The sequence below is a fragment of the Neovison vison genome, chromosome 11 (assembly GCF_020171115.1).
Source record: "Neovison vison isolate M4711 chromosome 11, ASM_NN_V1, whole genome shotgun sequence".
Lineage (NCBI taxonomy): Eukaryota > Metazoa > Chordata > Mammalia > Carnivora > Mustelidae > Neogale > Neogale vison.
The window spans coordinates 105,909,529-105,926,945 of NC_058101.1; the positions used below are offsets into that span (position 1 = coordinate 105,909,529).

The window sequence follows — 17,417 nt, forward strand, 5'->3', positions numbered from 1 at the left end:
GCTTCTCCCTCTGCCTCCGCCTGCCATTCTGTCTGCCTGTGCTCGCTCTCTCCCCCTCTCTCTCTCTGATAAATAAATAAAATCTAAAAAAAAAAAAGGAAACAAGTACATTAGCCAAAAATACTGTAATGCAAACAGAAATAAAATTAGTACTGTAAAACCTTCAAAATATAAGTATTAATACATTGTTACTAGCATTAAGCACAGATATCATTAAGAAACAATAAACCTTTTAGTACTTTCAATTCTTTAAAATCTTAATTTCAACTCTCTAAAATCAAATTAATCATTCTTGCAGGAATGGCTCTCTTCTTGACTTCCCGGTTTCTACCAATATATCATTGTCTCAGGTACTCAGGGTCAAAAGTTCTGTCACCTTTTTCTTCTTTCCCTCTCCTTATCTCACACATATTCAGTTAATAACTGATTCCTGCTGATTTCTTCCTTGTATTATTTCCATTCCCCTCTTTCCATTCCCACTGTTGTATCCTAGTTGAACTTTCACTGCCTCACTTTTTTTTTTTTTTAAGATTTTTTACTTATTTATCAGAGAGAGAGAGAGACAGAGAGAGTGAGCGAGCACAGGCAGACAAAGAGGCAGGCAGAGGCAGAGGGAGAAGCAGGCTCCCTGCCGAGCAAGGAGCCCGATGTGGGACTCGATCCCAGGATGCTGGGATCATGACCTGAGCCGAAGGCAGCTGCTTAACCAACTGAGCCTCCCAGGCGTCCCCACTGCCTCACTTCTGAATGATAGTAGTAGCCTCCCTACTATTCTCCTTTATAAGGTCAAAAGCCCATCAACCACTCAGCTTATTATATTATTATATTAAATCGTATTATAAACATCATCTGTTCCTATGTCCTAACCAAAACGCTTTATTATAGACAGACTGATCAATAATTCAAAAATGCCTTGTTCATTTCCACCTTGTGTTTTGTTCATGGTAGCCTTACATCCTGAAATGCCATCTTTCTTACTTATGTATTACCGACTCTTCAAGCCTCTACCCAAATCTGACCTCTGCCCAGAAACCCGGTATTTCTTCTGTAACCTACAGCTATGCAGTACACACAAGGGCTCTAACACTTAGGTGTACTGGTGACTTTACACCTGACAACATACTGATCTATTACAATTTAACTTTATATATTTACCATCTTCTTAATGGATATAAATGCCTGAAAAGTAGATACAAGAGCTTCACTTCTTTGTATCACCAAATTAATAAATACTAAGTACTTTTTTAAAATGGTATTATATTAATAGTAGGAAACACTGCAATTTCAGATTTGTCAAAATGTGGACTCTTGGTTTTAGTCATGACAGGGTAATGATTATTGAATGTGCCCAACACAACTGTAAAACTATAAAAAATAACTGAAGAATAATGGAAGACACTGGGCATGGAAACACTTGAGGTGAGCTCTAAAATCACTTTTTGACTATGTTCCAAACCATGATACAAGGAAGTAGAGTCCAAACAGGGATCTCCAGTCTCACTGGGCAGGGTACCAGAAATGAGGAATTTACATAGACAAAAACGTTCAGAAATCTGCATGGGGTCACCTCTGGTAATGAATACATTCTAAGCTGTGCTAGTGCAGGACAAGATTCTATAAAGCCTACTAGAAAAACAGTTGTCAGGGATCTAAGAGCTGAATGGAAATTCTAGAAGTTTTGGAGCCTATGACAAACACTGACGTTCCAATCATCCAGGATGAAGAGACATCACTGAACAATCTGAGTATTTAGCTCTGACACCAGAAAGATAATGTTCCTGGAATAAGGTGCATACCCTAGAAAAAAGTCTACTCTAAGCCCATCTTTATAAAACCAGGTATTCACCAGTTAAATTTATTGCCTATTACAACAAAACTCAACACTGTTTAAAGGAAGACAAATATACATATCTCTACAACGTAGTACCCACAGAGTACAACAAAAAGGACAAAACATACTAAGAAGTAGGAGAATATGACTCAAAAGAAAATAATGACACAAATTATGGAATTAGCAACCAATGACTTTAAAACTGTTAATAGCAATATGTCCAGGAAAATAAAGGAAAAAATGAACATACTAAATGGATAGGGAATCTTGGAAGAGAAATGGAAATAAAAAAGAAAAAGAACCAATGGAAAATTCTACATCAAAATGGGATTTTATTAGATGACCTGATCAGCATATTGAACACTATAGAAGAAAGGATCAATAAACTTGAATATTAGTCAATAAAATCTATCTAAACTGAAGCACAGAGACAAAAGGCAGAAAAAAATTAGGACACCTTTATGACCTATGAGATGATATCATGTGGTCTTATATGTGTCATTTAGAGTTCTAGAGAGAGAGAGAAGAAAAAATATTTGAAGAAATAATGGCCAAGAATTTTCCAAATTTGGTTTAAAAAAAAAATCAACCCATAGATCCATGAATCTCAAAGATGCCATGTTGGATGAAGACAAAACCATGCTAAGTCACATCACAACAAAAACTGATAAAAATTAATGCTCTAGAAAACAATCCTAAAAACACCCAGGGACAAGCAGGGATAATGAGAAGTATGATGGCTGACTTATCAGAAATAATGATGACAAAACTGAAAGGAAAAACAAGATTAGTGTACAGTTCTATACTCAGCAAAATAACCTTTAAAAATTAAGGTGAAATTGGGATTATTTTTCAAATAAGCAACAGCTGAGAGAATTCATCCTCTGCAGGTCTGCAGCCTGTTAAAGAGAGTTGTTCATGATGAAGGGAAATTATACTGGATAGCAATTTGGATGTACACGGATGAATGAAAAAGGCCAAAGATGATGAAAACGGGGGTAAGTATAAGACGTTTGTTCTTGTGTGCTATTAAAAAATATGATCTATTTTCGGGTTTATAACATATGCAGAAGTAAAATGTGGAACAAAAATAGCACAGAGGAAGGGAAAAGGATAAGTGGAAGTATACCACTGTCAAGTTCTTACATTATATATGAAATATTACAGTATTTATTTGTGGTAGACTCAAGGGTGCATATTGTAATCCCAAAGTAAGCAGTTTAAAATACAGCCAATGAAGGAGAGGAAATGGAATTTTAAAAAATTAACTTATTCAAAAGATGGCAGGAAAGGAGGAAAAAAACAGTAAAGAACAGATGGCACAAGTATATAATAATTACCAAGATGGTACCTTAAGCCCAACTATAGCAATAATTATATTCAATGAAAATAGACTAAACATACCAAAAGAAAGTAGAGATGGTCAGACTGGACAAAAAAAGCAAGACCTGGGGCGCCTGGGTGGCTCAGTGGGTTAAGCCTCTGCCTTCAGCTCAGGTCATGATCCCAGGGTCCTGGGATAGAGCCCCGCATTGGGCTCTCGGCTCAGCGAGGAGCCTGCTCCCTCTTCTCTCTCTCTGCCTGTTTCTCTGCCTATTCGTGATCTCTGTCTGTCAAATAAATGAATAAAATTAAAAAAAAAAAAGCAAGACCCAAGTATATGCTTTTCATAAAAATTATGCTTTAATATTAAAGACTCAAATAGTTTAGTAATCAGGATGGAAAGTTATGACAGTTACACCATGGAAATACTAGATATAAAAAGCAGGTTATAATAAAATATCAGATACAATAGACTTCAAGAGAGGAAATATTACCAGTGGCAAAAAGAAACATTTCTTAAGAATAAAATGGTCAATTCATCACAGAGAAATAATGATCTTAATGCATATGCATATATTAACAGAGCTTCAAAATACAAGAAGCTAAAGTGGCAGAGCTAAAGGAAGAAACAGAAATATATATAATTATAGTTAACATTTTTAACACTCCTCTCTCAGTAACTGATGAAAGCAAATCAATAGAGCATCAGTAAAGATATAGAAAGTATAGGAACATCATCATTAATAAAACTAAGTGCATGTATAGAACACAACAATGACTAGCACACACATTCTTTTCAAGTGCACATGGAACATTCACCAAGACAGACCATATGTTGGACTATAAAACAAGTCTCAATAAATTTCAAAGAAGTGAAAGCAAACAGATATGTTATCTAAACACAGTAAAATTAAATTAGAATCAATAACAGAAAGATTCCTAGAAAATCCTCAACTACATATAATTAAGTAAAGATATTAATCTGGGAGGGGGGAGAAGTACCTCTTAGAATCAATAAAACATAGTAAATACAACTTCTTTTCCCTGTGTGATAGAAGCATATAAATTCTTGCTGTATCATGTCTACTGTACCCATGGAGGACAGGGATTTTCTTAGATCAGAATGCATTCTAATGTGTTCCTTAAGTATGAATCTTTGCCTATGCTTGTCTTCTCAATCATAAATGAATGAAATTTATAGGGTCAAAAAGATATTCTGGACATTTTCTATCATATTATAATTAAGTGCCATATATACTAAATGGCAGATTCCATTCTGAGTAAAATTTATTTTTGTTAATAGTATAGTCGGATGAAATACGGTGAATCTAAATTTGTATAGCTAGAAAAGTTTTCTAAAGATTACAGTAAATTAGATAAAAACCTTACATGTTATAACTGAAGTCACTCAGGAGATACTGTTGCCTTCCATTTCCACATAAAAACCAATTCAATACATTAAGTTTGAGGTCTTTCATTCAGGTGGCATTGGAAAGGGATTTTATTTACTACAAATTTATTCTCTAAAAATAGAGTATGATGGTGGGGGGAGGGGATAAAGGATGAATAGGTGGAACACAGGACTTTAAGGGCCATGAATATACTCTTGTAGGATTCCATAATGATGGATACATGTCATTGCACATTTGTCCAAACTCAAAGAATGCACAATACCAAGAATGAACCATACACAAACTAAGGACTTTGGGTGCTTACCATGTGTCAATGTAGGATCATCAACTGTAACAAATTTACCACCCTGATGGGAGATGCTGATAATGGGAGACGATGCATAGAGAGGGGCGAGGGTGTAGGGGAAATCTTTGTACCGTATCAATTTTGTGGTAAATCTTAAACTGTTCTAAAAAAAAATGAAGACTTAATTAAAAAGATGGAGTACAACCAGATTTTAATTTCATATCTGGCCTTTGTCTTGAGCACCATTTTGGAGTATTTGTATTTTCAGACTGAAGAGGAAGTAGACCTCAAGAATTATGAATTGGAGATTAGCATTATTTTGATCAGATAGGGAGAAAACAAGTTCTCTTAAATTTGAGTATGACAACTTCAGTTTGGATTTTCATTTTTATTTATCTTCACATATCTATAAAAGTATATCCTTTATGTTTTAAATGAAAAGGATTAATCATGTGAACCATTAATACTTGCTTGATTCTAAGGATATGGTGACAATCGCTCTGGAGGGAGAAGAAGGTTTCCTTAAAGAAATAAGAACAACAGTGACCTTCCAATTACACAAACACACAAATGATAATTTGCAAGCATCAAAATCAGGTCTTATACAGGGAACTTTCAGTCCTTAAATCTAGTTATGAAGGCATTTCACATTGACCATAGATAAGTCCTTCAATTTATGCAGATGTCAATGTAAAAGGGAAGAAAAAAAGTGAACTACATTCTCTTCCATTTCTTTTTTTTTTTTTAAGATTTTATTTATTTATTTGACAGCCAGAGATCACAAGTAGGCAGAGAGGCAGGCAGAGAGAGAGAGAGAGAGAGGAGGAAGCAGGCTCCCTGCGGAGTATTAAATCGGGACTCAATCCCAGCACCCTGAGATCATGACCATGACCTGAGCCGAAGGCAGAGGCTTAACCCACTGAGTCACCCAGGTGCCCTTCTCTTCCATTTCTGATAAGGTCTGATATGAATTCTTCTTTCTCCCATGTCTCTTTATCAGTGACCTTGACTGCTGGGCAATAAACAAAATATTTACTCAAACTCATAAATGATAAATTCATATGAAAATCTGAATTATTTTCTACTCTTACAAACATATTTTGTTTAGTGATCAAAGTCTCAAATGAACTGACCTTAGAGCTTTTAACCACAGCACAGTTCCTACTTGTGGGAAGCTCATTATTAGTACCTTGGAGTAATGAAATCATTCAGTCGATTTTCAATTGTATGTGGATGAATTTATTTGTGGACTCATGGAATCAATATGCCTATAATCCAAAAGTCAGTAGTGAAACCTATTTTTTGAAAAGAATTTATTATTTATTTGAGAGAGACACAGAGATAGAGACAGAGAGCATAGCCAGAAAAGAGAGGGAGAAACAGGATCCCTATCAAGCAGGGAGCCTGACATGGGGCTCGATCCCAGGACTCTGGGATCATGACCTAAGCAGAAGGCAGAGGCTTAAGCAACTGAGCCACCCATGCACCCCATTAGTGAAGCCTTTTAAATGAGAGTGAAGGGTAGGGGTCTTGACTACGAAGGGGCAGAAAAAAGGCTTTTGGGGAGCTGGTAATGTTCTTTCTAGAGCACCACCTAAGTTAAGGTATTCACTTTGAGGTAAATCACTAAAGCTATACTTTTATCATTAATGCAATCTTTTAGCTATGTAATTCTTCAATCTTAAAAAGGCTAATGTAAAGAGAAAAATTTTAAAACTGATAATATTAAATGACCCAAGCTCCATGAAATTATTGATTTCTGCCTTGTTCAGTATTACCGTTCCTCGAACCTGGCACTGGAAAGGACCCAATGTATATTCAAATGAATTAATGGTTAAAAAAAAAATCATACTATGCAAAGGTAGAAGAGCTTCTGTAAAAAAGCAAAAATTTCCCTACCCCACCTCTCCTCATCTTCAATCCTGCTTTTCAGAGTGACTTTTTATCACTCCTAACTTTCTCTCTTTTGGTTTTCATGGGGGTTCTTTCCATATTTCCAAACACCATGTTTATATCTTTTTTCTTAATTTGTCAATTTTAGACATTATGTTCTTGTTCTGACACATGAGGACTGAGCTTACATTACTACCACTTCCCTTTTTTCCTCCTCCAACTATATAATTAATGAGAGCTTGAACCCAGCTATAGTGAAAACATTGAATTTTATATTCAATTTCTGTATCAAGTGTGTCTTCAATTTCTTTGGAGAAATGTGAATTTAAGTTTACAGTAGAGATTAATAACAAAAAGGTGCAACCCCAGAAACACCTGATGTCAGAATGAAACTAGACTAAGACCATAAATGATAACTCAAAATCCAAAAATGAACAGTTCCTCACATTATCATAATGACAGTCAAGAATTATCTTTGTACTTGCTCACATGCGCATTTTCCTTAGGGTGACTTTGCTCAATAGAGCAAGAAAATCTGAACTCTTCCAAATAATACGATTATATCAAAGAAAGAATTTTAGAAGTAGATGGTCATTTAGTTTAACCCTCTCATTTTTATACATAGGAAAAATGAAACACAGAGAAGTTAGCTTGCCCAGAGCCGCACAGCTTAATCAATAGCTACCTAGTCAGTAACTGCTGACATTGTGCTTAGTTATTTACTTACTCGTTTAGCAAACTTTCCAGGTGCTATGCAAAGAAAAAGTAAGACAAAACCCCCACCCTCAAGATATTTTCTTTCTAGAAAACATAATATGTCAAGAGAAGATGGATTGCAAGCACATAACTTCAGGATGAGGTCAGGGAGAATGGACAGAGGAGAAAAAAAGAGAGAAATGATGATGCCCCAACCATCTCCAGAGGTTGAGAAGTTGGCTAGGAAGGACACACCTCACACAGGGAGCGCGTATGCAGAGGCATTCAAAGTGAGAAAATACAGAAAATAAGGAACTGAAAATTGATGTGGATGATCTGAGAAATAGGGGATGGGCGAGGAGCAAGGGTGGGAAGTGAGCTGTGCAGGAATCAGCTTGTGAAGACAACAGAGATTGATTTCAGAAATACAAAGACTGTGACATGATCAGACTTGCGCTTTAGAAAGCTGACCTTTATGCTGGAATGAAAGATGGAATAGAAGGAGATAATGAATCAGGAGACAATGCGAAAATGAAAGAAATTCAATGAGGAAGGGATGGATTTGGGAGGTGAGGAGGAGGCTGAGTTAACAGAACTTGGTGATCGGAGGAGATAAATGACTATGAATGAAGAATGGTCTCCTAGATTTCGGCATGAGGAACCTACCAAATGGATCATGGTGGGCTAACAACTGCACTCCTTAATGTGCATGGGGGGTCGGGGAGGGACTGCAAGTTGGTCAATGAGCATGACCATAAATTTGATACTGGCATACTGATGCGGATATCTATGCGAAGATACCTAAGTGGCTCAGCAATAAAATTACTGTTTTTTTGTGGCTTACCTTGAATGACTGGATTCCTTCAGTTTAACACATGTTTAGTAAATATAGCACAACTGTCGCTCGAATCATCCGTCTATTTCAACACAAGATTGAACTACCTTCATAAACAACTTGGACTAATTCCTATTTGGCTTTTACAGCACACTTTCTAAGAGAAATGGGATACTTTCCCTGACTATCATAAAAAAGAACTTGAGGGTAAATGACTGCTAAGGTAATGTTTTAAAATAGTCAGGGCACCTGGGTGCTCAGTTGATTAAGTGTTTGCCTTCAGCTCTGGTTACCATTCCAGGACCCTGGGACCCTGCATCGGGCTCCCTGCTCAGTGAGGAGTCTGCTTCTTCTTCTCCCTCTCTCCCTGCTTGCGTTCTCTGTCTCTCAAATAAATAAATAAAATCTTAAAATAAAATAGTCAGGAAATATTAAAATGTTCTAAGATGTACTTGTTAAATTTAGTTAAGTGCTTAAAATGGGAAATGGGGTAAAGACATGGAGAGAAACCATAACGATACTTTATCAATTGAATGCTATGTTATGGCATGAGAGCAAGGAAATACATTTAATTGTCAAATACCATCCTTTTGATTTTAATTTCCCAAGTGTACTGAGGTTTGCTGAATCACAACTGACTTTAAAATGTTTTCAGAATGAGGGGAAATAACCATTGTTTTTAATTAATCAAAAATAGGATAATCCATAGTGAAATGCCTATAAAGAAAGTTCTTTTCAATCTCTCTCTTTTTGTCATGACCCTCCCCTTCTCATCCATGATACACAGAATTCATCCTTTTCTCTGGAATTTTGATTCACTTTTTAGGTTATTTTTCTTATTCATATTTAAGTCAGTAAGAAAGTTCAAGATCTAATTTTATAGAGGACACTCCCACTAAATCCTTACTTATGCTTTCATTATCCTTGATTTTGACCAAATTTTTAAGACTCATAGATTTAGAACACACACACATACACACACACACTTAACTTACATACCTTACTATATGTTAACTACATAATAAATGAATGAATTAAATAAATATTGTATGGGATTTGCTATGTTTTTGGTTCATTTTAATCCATCCCCAACAAAATATTTTCCCAGGCTTCCTGGATGGCTTGAAATGAGCAGTGTGAATACTTTTTATAAAATAATCTTTTCTGGGCACCTGGATGGCTCAGTTGGTTAAGCACCCGACTCTTGATTCTGACTCAGGTCATGATCTCAGGGTTCTGAGATCCAGCTCCCGTGCTGGGCATGGAGCTTACTTAAGATTCTCTCTCCATCTCCCGTTGCCCCTCTGCCCCCCACTCCTTCCATTAAAAATAATAATAATAATCTTTCTATTGCCTAGATTTTACATTCTATTTTAATTTTATATAAACTAATGGTTTTGTGTACTCCCTTAAGTACTTTCCTGAATATCCAACAAAACTAAAAACATCAAGTTTAATTTTTATTCTTTACCTTCTTCATGTTTCTTCCTACTTTAAATTTCTTCTGTATAAACAGCCATTCATACTCTTTCCATCCTTCTATATCAACTTTATTTTAGCTTTATAAGTCATAAAGGTGCTTGTATTATTTAGAGAGCATTTTATAAAATGCTATAAATTGCAAGAGGTTCTTTTCCTTTGACCTCACCACCATACCTAACTCCTGTTTAAAAGAAAAAAACACTGAAGTTTTATAAACCAAGTCTTAATGATCAAACACCAATAAATGCTTAAATCCTAAAAAATAAACCTATATCTAACACCTAGTAGACAAAGAAGTTCTTCAAATCTCAATAAAACATGAGGAATTCATGTTAAAACACTCAAAGAAATAATCATTCTCTCCATTCCTAAAATTCTTGCTAGAAGGCATATTTTCTAAGACAATCCAGTAACTTATTCTCACTATTCGAATGAATTGCAGGCGTGGGCACAGAACCAATAAACAGGTAGACTGATTAGAGAGTCTGTCATCACCTTTAATTTTTCTTCTTTCATGCTTGATATGTGTTAGAACTGATTTGTGGAGATAAAAACTGACTTCGGGAGGGAGAGGTACGTCCTGACATTGAAAGTGTAGTATGTTCAGTCTGAATTGCATGATAAACAATAGTAACGAATAATTTTTTTAAATGACTGCTATTTTGACAAAATTCATTAGAGCAATTGAGTTTTTTAAATGTTAAATGCTTCTATAGAGGTGTGCTTAACCTTACGCAGGTTTGGTATTTGGTGGTGGTGGTGTTCAAGTTTAGAAAAAAGAAAATCTCACCAACAAATACTCATATCTAAAAAGCCTGAAAACTAAGGAAAACCCATAGCTTTATTTTCCAGTATGGAATGTATGAACTGTCCATAGAATTTTGACTAATACAGTAAAGATAAGGCCAACATTATAGTTTTGTGTTTTTGTTTATGCTTCTCTTCCTGCCTGGAAGCTGCAGACTGAGTTGATTATGTAATGGAACACAGCAGAATTTATTCTTCTCTGAGACTTCTTACAGGGAAGCTACCCAAGTACGTGGCTTATATTTTATTATTTTAACTAACAAACACTACTGTGAGTACTTTTCAACAGTGACAGCTCTACAGTGTACCTGTCCTATAAGTAAACATTTAGTTTCTAATTTTTAAAATTTCATTTTTTAAAACAATTTTTAAAACTTTAAACAATTTTTAAAATTTCATTTTTAAAACCTGAATGTGTCTTTGTAAGTGATTCGAAGGGAGATCAGGGTCAGAACCAGAATTAAGTGGGGAGCAAAGCAACAGCAATTTCCAATAAAATGGTTCTAACTCTACTTGGGGTCAGGACACCAGGCCTGGGAGTGTTGGCATTGTGTTCTCTTCTAGTCTGGATGGAAGATTTCATAAATTATGTCCTCATAGAATCATAGATGGTTTGATTTAGAGTTTCAAGGACAGTTTTCTGAAAATATTCCAAGTGAAAATAATCGATAAAACCCTGACATGAGGAGGTCCTGGGTATTGCAAAATCATTAAAGTATGAAAAGTGGAAAATACAGTACCCCTTACTAAGTGTCTGCTTGTTCCTGAGATTTTCCAGCTAGTAGCTTTTCCCCTTCAGTTTTTTGTAGGTGGTAAATTTTAATTCTGGATGGCTTAACATATTTTGGTTTTACTTTTTAGTTGATTAATTTAGATAGGCTTTAACAAACTTCAGATTACAAAGCAGTGCCTAAAGCACTGTTTCCTCTTTTGGAGACTCTAATATTGAAATTACAGTTTCAATGGAGTGCAGATAAATTCTAGAGTAGCAGAAAGTTACATTTTTTACTTGCATAAACACCTTTTATCATTTCAATTACTTTATTATATTATGTTCCTTCATAAGTGCCTCTAAAACTTGGAAATTAAAAACCATTTTTTTTCCAGTTCATAAACTCATCTTTCAAAAGGAAATGCTTTCCTTTTGAAAGTCCCTGGGTACTTTTTTGTTGTTGTTATTTTGTTTTGTTTGTTTGTTTTATTTTCAGCATAACAGTATTCATTATTTTTTGCACCACACCCAGTGCTCCATGCAATCCCTGCCTTCTCTAATACCCACCACCTGGTTCCCCCAACCTCCCACCCCCCACTGCTTCAAACCTCACTGGGTACTTTTTAATAAATTCCTTGTTCTAATAAACTTCGTGTGCTCTTTAGATAAGAATATAATATCTAGGAAGCAAGAACTTTGTTTTTGGTTTCTTTCTTCCCAGAAGGCAAGGCAAAAGAGTGTGATTTTTTTTTCCTTGCAGAAAACAGCTGCCCTATTTTTGAAGAAACACAACAAAAGAAAACTTGTGCCATTCCTTCACTCAAAAAATAGTTATTCATGACCTACTATGTACCAATAAGCACAGTGCTAAATGTTAGATATGCCTTTGTCAGTATAAATTTGGTATAATTTCTTTTTAGCTGTAGCTACAAAATTTCATTCTTTTAGATAGCTCTTTTCCTCTCTTTTCCACTATTTTTAAAAAGAATTAGGATCTTAAAGGATAAGCCATATAGAATCATTGTATTCTTTAAAGCTCCATCAGTTAGAATCTTTTTTTACCATTTGAAGAAAATAAGTCTATAAATTTATTAATATTTATTGAAAATATGGGTCAGAATAAAAGCTGGTTATAAGATTTAGGCCTAATGGTGAAATATAAATAAAAAGTAATAAGCCAATTTGTATTGGGGAATTAAGTCTCTACTTCATTATTCTAATTTCAAAATAGGCAACAAAGCAGATGAAACTTGTACTACTGAAAATTAAATCTATTAGTTACTACAGGAAAATGAGAGATTTGATAATTGGTTTCTTTTTAAATTTTAAAATATAATATTTTTATGATGAATACTCTATTTTCATTCATAATCTACTCTTGAGGATTCTGTGATCTTTAGCAAATGACATCTTATTTTATGTAAAACTGTCAGGCTTTAAATTATTTGTAGAGAAGCAATAAAATATGACTTCACATCTTGTTTTCTAAACTATTAGTTGATTTTCAAGGGTAAGTCTATCAACCTCATCTGAAATATGAAAGACAGCACATTAATTTGCACCCAGGAATACTCTCTCTAATACAACAGAGACCAAAGGTACAAAGCAAGTTTATCATCATGAGAAGAATGCTATTTTTTTCCAACAGTGAGGCACTAGATACTCATTAATGAAATATTACAAAGATAAGCATCTCAGTTATGTTACTCTACTAACTTTACCAGATTAAGTGGTTTCAAACATTAATCTTTATTGTTTAAAAAAAAAAAAAAAAAGGTCAAGGAGCCAAACTAACTTGTATAACTGTGCCACAAGTCCAAACATTCCTTCCTAAGGCTGAATGCTTCTAGTTCTTGAAAATCCTTAAGGTCTCCTAAGAAGTGACGGGGTCAATTCATAGGGGCAAATATGCTTCTCACGGTTTACCTGCTCACCTAAGAATATTACAGGGGAGTTCATATTTGTGGGAAGTGCAAGAGTGCAAATGAGAATTAATTCCCAGAAAGCAGCACAAATTGCTTCAGTGTGGTTTACTGGTCACTAAGAAGCAGTTGTCAATTAACTCTAATCACACATAAATGCTGATGTAAGAGTAGAACATTTAGAAGTGTCCTCCTACAACAATAAAATTCTTTTCTTCCTTCTCTTCCTTATTCTGTTCTTATAATATGCAACAATCTTACCACCTTACATGATTCATAGGATAAACAGAAAACAATAAAACAATCCCCCGGCTAATTTGCGTAGCCATTGATTCTTATGCATCCCTTCTTGCTGTGATTCCCGTTCAATCTGTAGACTAGAAGAGTGTAACCTGAGTATTTACTCTTGGTTAAACTATTCTGCATTTCCAGATACACTTTCTATTGCAATCATCTCTATGCTCAGAAGAGCACATTTACTAAGAAGTTCTGAAGAAGGGAAAGATGATATTTTCACTTTATTAAAAAGCCATATGGAAACTCATATTTTTTAACTTACTATTTTAAAATGTCAATACTGTTCTTACTTCTCCCAAGTTGAAATTAATTGAAGGTTATGAAGTAACCACTTCCCCCCAAAAGCCAGAACTTTCACCTCTTCTGAACAGGGAAATACCTCTTATAAATTAGACTAAAAAAAAAAAAAAAAAAAAAAGATCTTGCTGATTGAATGATAGTCCAAGATTCCTGCAGCCGCCAAGTCTTTATCTAGACCTTCTATCTACCAAAATGAGCAATCCCTGAAAGTGAAGGTAACTTACTTCATCAATTATCTGGAAGTCTGAAAGCAGTAGTAAAAACCTGCCTAAATATTAGTTTCTTACACTAGCTTCAGTTTGTTCCAAGCAACATGACAAGAGAAATAGGAGGGATATGATCACTAAAATCTAACATCCTGGCTATTTCAGTCTAAGCTTTTACCAATGGCAACTCCCAACAGCAACTCAGTCATCACAGATGAACTTGTTTAAGAGGTAGGAGTAAGAAGGAAGTGCAAAGATCAAAGTAGTGCTTACAAAGGGGAACAACTATTTTTGTATGTATACTCTAGTATTTACTAACTGGGTTTGAGAAACAGGGTCTTTATTCATTCAGCCCATCTGAATGTCAGCTGCAGAATTTAAGATTAAATTGAAATTTGAAAACAAAGATTACAGATTTTCAAACCCTAATTGTCCAACCCACCAACACCTAACTGGATTATAACATTTCCTTTAAAAAGTGTTTCAATTAGGTTAGAGGTGATTTACTATTCACAGCAAGCAGTATTTCAATGCCAGCATTCAATCTACACATAATGAGCCTTCCTTTGTGTTCACATTTGCCCAGTAGGCTGTGGCCCAGGAAGACATTTTATCTAAACAAACTCCACAGGGCACTGAAGAGTTGCAGGTATATCAATATGGATGAATAATTTCAGGAGATTTCATGTTTCCATTTATGATATATATTCGATTCTCCTTAGCAACGTAATTACATGACAAATGTAAAATGCTACAGGAAACAAATCTTTGTATTTCCTGTCTTCCCAAGCTCATAAGCTCAAAAAATACATTGCTTTAGATTATTTACATTTCCTTAGTGCATCAAACAGTAAGAGGATTCATCTCTAGAAAGCACAATATTAAAATTAGGAAAACAACATACTCCAGTTAAGAACTTTATTCTAATCAAGAGTCCGTTTTAGTTTTAACAAACACTGCAATTTAAACTACTCAAGAATAGTCTATTGAGATGTTTTGCAAGAAAAATAAGCACTGGACATCTTGATCCCAAGCTTTAGTGTTTACCAAAGATCACCAGTTTACAGAACATTTGTATGCCAGAGTTATTAAATGTTGTAGTAATACTATAGTCATTTTCCCAGATTATGGGCCTTATAACAAAATCTTTAAGTTAAATACAGTTATTTAATAAGCTGCAATGCTGAAAAACCCTACTTAACAAAGTCCATGGAAAGGTCTTAAATCTTGATAATCAAGTACTGTATCATCAAGTCCCATTTAGGTTTCAGTACAGACCAATAAATCAGGGCAAACATCTCCATTGGTATCTATTCTTAAAGACCATAAGAAAACTTGTGTTTAGGATAGGCTTTGTTTATATCATTATTTTTATTTTGGAGGTCATGCATGATACATGGTGCTGGTGTCCCAGTGTTTTACATAATCAGTGTCTGAAAAGTGCTCTAAGTAGATAATTTCTTTTCTCAAATGCCAGGCCCTGTAGGTTCATTACCAGGTCCTCCTTGTTTTTTGTGAAAACGAAGATACGGATTCTGTAGTAGGTGAATACATTATGTCCTGGTGTGTGTGTGTGTGTGTGTGTGTGTGTGTATGAGAGAGACAGACAGACATAAGTGGGGGGCTTCCTTTTGAAGTAGGAGATGAAGGAATGAGGCTCTTCTACTCAATTTTGGGGAGCTGGGGAGGGCTTTCCCAGTCAAGAGGACTGACATACACTTCTGCTTTCATTTCATGGAACGCCCTTAGGTGAAATCTGGTTCAGCACTGCACCAACCACCTTTTCCTCTCCGGAGCGCACCTCAACCCTCAAGCCACCCGATTGAGGGTGGGGGTGGGGGGTGAAAATTTAAAAAAAAAAAAAAAAAGTTTGCGAGAGTTCCCCCACAGGTCCCGGTTCCCGCCCGGCGCTGGGACGCGAGGAGAAAGGACCGCCCGGGCAGCCGCGGCCCTCTGGCCAAGCGGCCCCTGCGAAGTCCAGATGTGCCTCTGCCCCTCTCTCCATGCCCATGTGCCTCTCAACTCCTGTCAACCTGGTCCTCCGTCCGTAATGGCCCAGCGGTTAGCGCAGGAATGAGGAAGTCCGAGCAGAGCTAGAGGGGGTGCGGGGCGGGTAGGCGGCGGGACTCGGGCCACACGTCCCCGGCGTGGCCCCCACTTGCCCGAGTTCGGCTTACCCTGGTGACGAGTCCGCGCTCGGCCTCCCTGCGCCTGTGGGCTCCCCTCGGGGCGGCGCGGGCCTGCGGGCCGGAGAAGGAAGAAGCAGCGGCCGGCCGGGGCCGGGGCCGGAGCGGGTCCGGTGCGGGTCGGGTCGGGTCGGGGAGAGCGAGCGCGCGTTCTCGCCGGGCCGGGCCAGTCAGCGCCGCGCCATGTCCGCAGCGCGGGCGGAGGGAAGCGCAGGACGCGCGGTGGCCGGGCCGCGGCTGTGCCGCCTTCCCGGCCGCGGCGGCTCCGGCCTGGGCTGCGCTGGGCTCTCGGAGCGGGGCCGGCGGCGGGGCGCAGGCCGAGGGCGGCGGCGGCGGCGAGAGGCCCGATCGACGGGAAGGGCAGGGGAAGCTGTCAGCGCGTCGCCGGGCCGCTCCGGTGGCGAAACCTCCTCTTCCTGCCCCGGCTCGCTGGTGCACTTCTCTCTCTTTCTCTCTCGCTCACTCTCTCACTTCCTGGCTGGAAATTCCCACTGACGTCGAGAGAGAAGACAGACAGACGGACACCCGCGCGCACGCAGCGGGGGCGGGAGGTGGGGTAGCCGCCGGGGGTGGGGAAAGCCCGCACTTCTGGGGGCGCCTTGAGCCCCCGACCCTGCCTTGCCGCCGGGCTCGGCTCCCGCCCCTCGGGGCCGCTATGGGACGCAGAACTAGGGGCGCGCGTTCCGCGGCCCGGACGCCCGGGTGCCCTGCGGAGCTCCCCCAGCCGGCGCTCCCGAAGCCGCAAAGGCCGGAGCGGACGGGGACGCCCCCCTGGAAACGCCCGCGGGGCCGAATTGTCCCGGGAGGCAGGCGGCGCGGAGGCGGCGGCTGCGCGGAGGTTGGAGTCTGGCGGTCCAGAGCCCTAAGGACAGGCCCAAGCATCTGGAGGGGATGATGGGGCGGCCTGGAGCCAAGCGTGCTGTGTATAAAAAGAAATCTCATCTATATATTCCTTTTAAGTTGTCTCATTTACACTGAAATCTCTCCACAGGTTAAAGTGGGATTGCTATATCATAACCGGCTTCTGTCCATTGGATTCTGAACAATCTACTGGGTTTTGGCGAGGTCTCCAATCTCCTGGTTATGACAGTTACTCAGAACTTTCCTCTGTAGGGTGTTGTCAGGCCTTTATGATAATTACCGTGGATAGAATTATAGCAATGGTGGTAGCAATAGTTTTGGTTCACAGCTGATAATGGGAATACTGATCCAGCGGTTGGGAGTTTTTC

General features: G+C 38.0%; 1 protein-coding gene across 3 annotated transcripts in view; it reads right to left on the bottom strand.

The window, feature by feature from the left end:
* The window catches only part of NFKB1 (nuclear factor kappa B subunit 1), a 120,070-nt gene extending 103,164 nt beyond the window's left edge, over positions 1-16,906 (bottom strand). For all 3 annotated transcript variants that reach the window (XM_044224395.1, XM_044224394.1, XM_044224393.1), the window contains exon 1: positions 16,180-16,906. The gene's annotated coding sequence lies outside the window, so the exon portion shown is untranslated. The remainder of the gene's footprint in view (positions 1-16,179) is intronic.
* Between the last annotated feature and the right edge of the window lie 511 nt (positions 16,907-17,417).